The sequence below is a fragment of the Dendrobium catenatum genome, unplaced genomic scaffold (assembly GCF_001605985.2).
Source record: "Dendrobium catenatum unplaced genomic scaffold, ASM160598v2 original_scaffold_76227, whole genome shotgun sequence".
NCBI classification, from domain to species: domain Eukaryota; kingdom Viridiplantae; phylum Streptophyta; class Magnoliopsida; order Asparagales; family Orchidaceae; genus Dendrobium; species Dendrobium catenatum.
In genome coordinates this window covers 324,001-331,323 of record NW_021394673.1, presented here as the reverse complement: position 1 = coordinate 331,323, position 7,323 = coordinate 324,001, and positions in this window count along the sequence as shown.

Here is a 7,323-nt window from a genome sequence, read left to right as displayed (position 1 = left end):
TAGTAGTTTTTTTTTGTCTCGCAGCACCTTATAATTGTGTGATGTTTGTTCTTTCTTAAGATTATTGCTTTTTATCTGTTTTGTTTTTGTTTTATTGCATAATTATGAAGAAATTTGTGTTAAAAATGCCCTGATAAAAAATGTTTATGCTGGATTTTAAAGGCCTTGAATCTACTACTACTATAATAATAAGTCTTTATCCCACTATATGGGGTCGGATCACTTTTGAAATGTGTAATATAAATTTTTTACGTATAACATTGATTTCAAATATTCAAGGCCTTCAAAGACAGGATATTAAATGAAGTAGCTGCTGTAGCATCTCTATAGCTACGCTTACAAACCGTTGATATAGCATCTCTACCGTAGCGATCCGAAACCGCTGCAATAGCCTTTCTACAGAAGCGCTTACAAAACCGCTGCTGAAGCCTTACTAGCGAAAACAGATGCGGCGCATGTGCAGCGGTTTAAACTGCTGCTGTATGTTATAAAATGTGATGTAAAAGCCTAATTTATTAGTAGTGTGTATATGATGCTCTAAGATTTAATGGAAAGATTGAAATTTTTACTCAACCATAATGTAGAATAAATCAGTGTTGTCTATCAATTCTAAAATAATAATACCAATATAAACATCATTTCTTTTTCATTTTTAAAAATATATATACAATAATCTAGTTCTTATTGAAATTAAATATCATAAGAATTCATAATAGATATAAAATAATACATTAACTACTATGATTTAGAGGATCTTGATTCTACCTCCCTCTACTCCGTTGGTCCTTTTCTTTTTTCTAAAATGTCAAAAAGTATCACAGGTTAAGCACAATCAGCTCAAAAGATTTCTATCGCTAGCCCATCACAAATATCAATATCCCATTTTACATATTAACAAAAAAAATTAAAGATTTAGTTAATTAATATGAAAACAATTATGTATTAGCAAAAATAATTACCAATATATATTTGAATTCTGAATTATTACTTATACTTTCATATACAATCTTTACAGTATTATCAGAGGTGTTAGAGAAAACTTTCATCAAAATCTTACTTGCACTTGACTTTCTCATTTCATCAGAATTCATTCAAAAATATCAGAATCTACTAGAACTAATTCAGAATAGCATTTATACTTTAATTATTATATTATCAGGTTATGCAATGCATTAGTGTTATACATATATTATGATGTCTGCTTATAACTTCACTTCTACTTATAATTATCTTTTAACCTCTCACACCTGCATTCAACAAGTGGGGTCAGAACATAACAAAATAACCTCTTACACCCCTTTTTCAATAAGTAGAGCTAGAATTCCTCCAATATTCATATAAGATTGATGGGGTCATAATAGAACAAATATGACCCTTATGTTATTTCACAGAGTGTACTTATCACATTTTAAAATTCAAATCTCCTCCAATACCATGTCATGAGCCACACAATTTGAATGCAATAATAAGTAATAATGACATCAATAGGTAATTATGATGCTGCATAAAATATTAGAATTACCTATAGTAATTTATATTTTGTGTATAAAAACAAACCCTATATACTTTTTTCATTATAATTATAATTTTATAATAATATTCAGAATAGAATTTTAAGCTTTTTATAGAACTATTATGAAAGGTAGAAATATGGGCGTAAGTGAGCCGAGCCAGCTCGCGAGTCTAGTTTATTGTGCCACAAGTTCGAGCTTGAGCACATAGTCGAGCTCAACTTGGTTCAGCTTGAAAGCTTATTGAGTTGCTTGATTAAATTAAATATATTTAATAATTAATTTAAACTTGCATTATATAATATATTTAATATTTTAAATTAATTTTATATGAAAATCAAATATAAAAAATATTTTTTAAAATTTATTTAAAACTAAAAAAATCAAGCTCAATAATTTAGTCATGCTCGAATTTTCCAAACAAGCTCCAACCTATAAATTATTTAATGAGTCGAGCTCGAGCTTAGTAAACTAACTCGAGCTTAGTAAAAATTAAATGAGTTTAGCTTGATTAGATAGATGCTTGTTTGACTCAACTCAACTCTTTTGCCACCCTAGCTAGAAATGCATATTTATTCAATACTCATAAAATTCATTGTGGAGAAAAAAATTTGATCACTTCTTATAAGTAAAATATTCAAAATAAATCATTCAACAATGTACTAAAACTTACATGATAAAAATATCATAAAATTTAAGAAAATATATTTTAATTCATATATTCTTATGAAATTACTAGTGTTGAAATCAAAGATAAGAATTCAGAAGTCTATCTCGTTCTCTATGAAATCTCTAATTGGTCTTACAAATGAATTTCGAGCAACTACCGAATTACCTCTCTTTCATTCTTTGTCCTTTGTTTCTCCTCTTTCTTCTCTAGCAAGGTGGTTGGGTGAGGGGGGTATATATATATATTCTTAGGTTTTATGTTGTTTTTTCCATGTAATTTTTTTCTCATTGTAGTATGCTTTATTTTGGACACTTAACATTTTGTCTCACTACAAAAAAATTGTCAATTACGGGCGGCTTTTTTCGATGATTAGTATAAACTTTTTGACTTTTTTGAAAACTACCGGCGGTTTTTCGGTGGTTTGTTAACCGCCGGTATTAATCGCATAGGAAACTAATTGCAGCGGTCAGTTTCATACGGCTTTCCAGCGGCCATCACAGTTGGTAAATTCCGGCGGTCATAGTGCCGGCGATTGCCGGTTAATTACTGGCGGCGTACCGACCATCTCAAACGTCGGTTTTGCCGGCGGCCAAGCCGCCGATTGATCGCCGGTATTTGCTGGCAGCTATATTAAAATTCTGGCGGTTAAAATAAGCTGTATGGTATCGATATGCAGCCTTAAATCTTGTTTAAATCTAAGAAAGAAATATCATTTACTCTCCTAACCGGGTTATCGGAAGGCAACCATTTTATGTGTTTGTTTTAAATCAATATTATGATTCTCTTTTAATGGCCAACATTTTGCACCAAAAAGCATTGCAGGTCTCACTATCATCTTATAGAATTTTACCTTAAGTTTGAGGACTTTTTTATCACACAACAAGCCCGATGCATTCCTCTAGTTCAACCATCCAACTAGAATTCTACTTATAATATCCACATCTATTTCACCATCATCATTCTGAACAGTATACCCAAATTATCTAAAATGTATATATTAATGACTTAATTGCCCAAACTCACAATCTACCCTAATGGATCTATTACTATTAAAATTACACTCACAAAAATCTTTATACTCTTAGGTTGACCTCTAGCAAATGTCTAATAAGAACATCCATGATTGAAGCAACATGATATGGGTTTAAGGGAGATCCTTGATGTAATCCATCTGAAATAGGAAAATACTTGGTTAAACCACCTTTTGTTTGAACACAAGTAACAACTTCTGCATACATATCCTTAATGACTTTTTAATAAGCATTATTAACCCCTTTCGTTTCTAGAACTCTCCATAGCACTTCTCTTGAAATTTTATCATATGTTCTCTAAATCAATAAATATCATATGTAGATCATCATTATTCTCTCTATATTTCTCCATCAAATCTCTCAATAAATGTATGGCTTCCATAGTAGACCTACCCTGCATGAATCCAAATTGATTTTGAGAAACATTAGTATCACACTGCAACCTACGCTCCATAACCTCAATGTAATCAAAATAAAATATGAAAATGCTTTATAAGTAACCATCCATGACTAAAGAAACAAAAAAAGTAAATGCAACAACCTTCAGAGTGTTTGGCTTAGCAGAAGTGATCGAGGGCGTCGACGGGCAGAGCAAGAAATTTCGGCGGGCAGAGTGCGGGTGTGATCGACGACCAAAGTGAGGGCGTTATCGGCAACCAAAGTTACGTTGTTGACAGCCGGAGACCTGCGGACGAAATTGAAGGCGAGCGCGAGTGTGAACGGTATCTGGAGGAAAAAACGATATGTGAACAAATGAGGAGGAAGGGTCGATTTAGCCAATTTTAAGTCAATATCCGACAGTTTTGACCATCGGGAGAAAAACACTTAACACTGGCGGCTTAGCCGCCAGTAAATTTGACACAAAAATAGAAAATTGGCGGCCTACCCTGGGGTTGTTTTACCGTTGATATTTCCAGCAGTTTATTATTAAACACCGCCGGATAAACCGTCGGTTAATACTGACGGTCAGACAACCGGTTAAACTGCCGGTACTTCCGACGGTTATTTGACCGACGGTAATCGTTCATTTTCCTGTAGTGTCTATAAAAAGTTGAATTTTCACCAGTTGATTTTATCTTTGATGATTTTTGTGCATATTAAATAAGTGAGACATTTTGGCATCCTTGATAGCTCTAAAAGTCATAAAATATTGTTTTGACGTTCTTTTGAAATTATAACTAAAAAAGAAAATGTTATGTATGTAGGGTTTTGCACATATAATGTTATCCTACTTTGATAATTATGGTAGTTCATATATTATCATACACATGTTTAAAGTCATAATTATCTACTGTTGCATTCAAAATTGCACAATTCATGGCACAACATTGGAAGAGTTCTGATCTCTAAAATATTACAAATGCTATTTTTGTTCTATTATGATCCCATCTACCTAGTGTGGTTGTGGGAGGTAGTTGTTCTATTTTGACCCATCAACCTCATGTGGATGCAAGATGCTTTTGTTCTATTCTGACCTCACTTGCCTTGTTGGGGTGTGGGAGGTTTAAAGAGAGTAAATGAGTTCTAAGTGGAAGTGAAATTATAAGCAGACATCGAGGTAAGTGCATAACACATTCATACATTGCATAATTTAATAATTTAAATAAATACAAATGAAAGAAACATTTTGGCATCAAGTATATTATAATATACTTGATACCTTTGTGAAGTGGTCTATTTGCAAAAGGACAAGCTATAATTTTGATAAGAAGCCTACTCTAATTGTCCTATAAATTTAATTCTATGAATGGTACAAAGATAACTACTATGTGCAAAGTTAAGTAGTTATATAAGTCACAAAAGTTAAAACTTGATTCATAGTATGATGTTTAATTTACTATTTGAATAATTCATTGTCTATAATAAAATGAATATTGATATCTATGATGGAAATATGAAAGAGGTTTTCTGAGCTTGTTGTGCTCACCTCGTTTAAATTTTCTGATCTTTTAGTAGAAGGAAATGGCTCAACAAAATAGAGTTGATAAAACAAAGATTATTTAAACCCAAACTTCTTAGGTATTTTTGTAATCCAATACTTATTCTTTTGATGTATATAGACTTTTTACGAACTAGATTATTGTATATAAATTATTGAGAAATAAAAATTGATGGTATTTTAGAGTATTATTATTATTTGAGATTATTTAGCTAGCTATGAATTAGATGTATTGTGGTTGAGAGGAATTTAATCCTTTCCTTATATCACGAGGCATCACACTAGCGAACTTCACCCTTTATAATGATGAGAAGGAAAATGGCGAGTAGGAAATATCATCTATGGACTTTAAGCGTTGATAAAGCTTTAAAGGAGCATGGATTTGGAATCGGCATGGTCTTTGATACGTTACAAAAAATCACCTTAATCATCACTAATCTCCAAGAATATTTGATTGGGAAATTGGGAAACTTTCAAAAATTAAAATTGGGAGCTGGTCTCAACAAACTTATAATCAAACTGAACGTCTTGATAAAACAAACCCAATGACACCAAAATCGGTCTAACCGAGCCCAAATGGTCCCAAATCAATGGACATAAGTATATTTGGAAGTTTCAAAGCATTACTTGACAAACAAATAATATTTAAATATGACATGCTTATAGTCGAATCAAGAGACTTGACGAGACGAATTCAACGAGCCCAAGATCACTTAACTTTGGCATCATTAAGGCACTTATATGCTTGATGAAAGCTCTATTATCGAAGGAATCAATATGGATCGTCTGGTGGAGCACTCCGAATTTGTCCTAGATTTTCTCCATATTTATGGAGCATATTATTTCCAAAAACCTATAAATATGTCCTTATTCATCACATGGGGGAGGAAGTACAGAGATAACTATAAAGAACTCTTGTATTTTTCAGTCACTGTCTCCGACGACCACCACCAACTATTGTCTTCTACAACTACCATCCCCATTGAGGATCAACATCAATAATCTCTACCATTTTCACAGTATTGACAAGATTTAACCATGCTCTTGGAGTCTTGGGTATAAAAGTCAATATACGGACATCAACTTTTTATAATCCTATTAAGAAAATTAAATCATGTCGTTAAATATTAACTGCATACTTGATTTTTGTACTCTCCCTCTTCTTTAATAGTGAAGAAAGGAGAATTTTTGTATCACTTACCAACTAATGGATTTTACAACAAAGTCATGCCTTGTAGTTTTTTTATCTTCTGGAATTTCCACATAAAAAATTCTCTACTTTTATATGTACATGTTGAATCTTTTGTGTAACACTGAGATGTAAAAAATATACTCTAATGACTCGAAATTTTTAGTACGCAACAACCTTATCACTTACCAACTAATGGATTTTACAACAAAGTCATGCCTTGTAGTTTTTTTATCTTCTGGAATTTCCACATAAAAAATTCTCTACTTTTATATGTACATGTTAAATCTTTTGTGTAACACTGAGATGTAAAAAATATACTCTAATGACTCGAAATTTTTAGTACGCAACAACCTTGAAAAGCTCGATGGGAGTCTTACTAACACCATAGAGGCAGAGAATAAGAATTCAATTTTTTTTACTATGATCAGTCAAGTTGAATATGATGATCTAATGAGTTTCTGGCTGAAATTTAAGCAAAATAATATATGTATAATTGTGATCAAAATTATTAAATTAAATTAAATGAATTACTAAGATTTAATATGAATATATATTTTATTTAGTTGATTGAATATTAATAATAAATTAAAATTTAGCATTTCTAATTAAGTTAACAAAATTAAAATTAATAAAAAGTACTATTCTAATTAATGATTAATTATAAATTCATAAATCTATTTAAAAATCATAAACTAAATTAAAATATAAATTATATTAATTTATTTATATTAATATTTTGCAATTAATATTAATTTAAAATTCTAATTAATATAACTTATTTAATTAATACCGAGTAATATAAATAAATTTAAAATTGTAAACCCTATTATTTCTCTTTAAGGGGCTGTTTGGCAACAAGTGGGATTTAAATTTAGTGGAATTTAGTAAATCCTGTCAATCCAGATTTAGTAAATGTGTTAAATCCTGAATACTATTTGGTATGCCAAATATTAAAACCTATTAAATCCTATTGATAAACT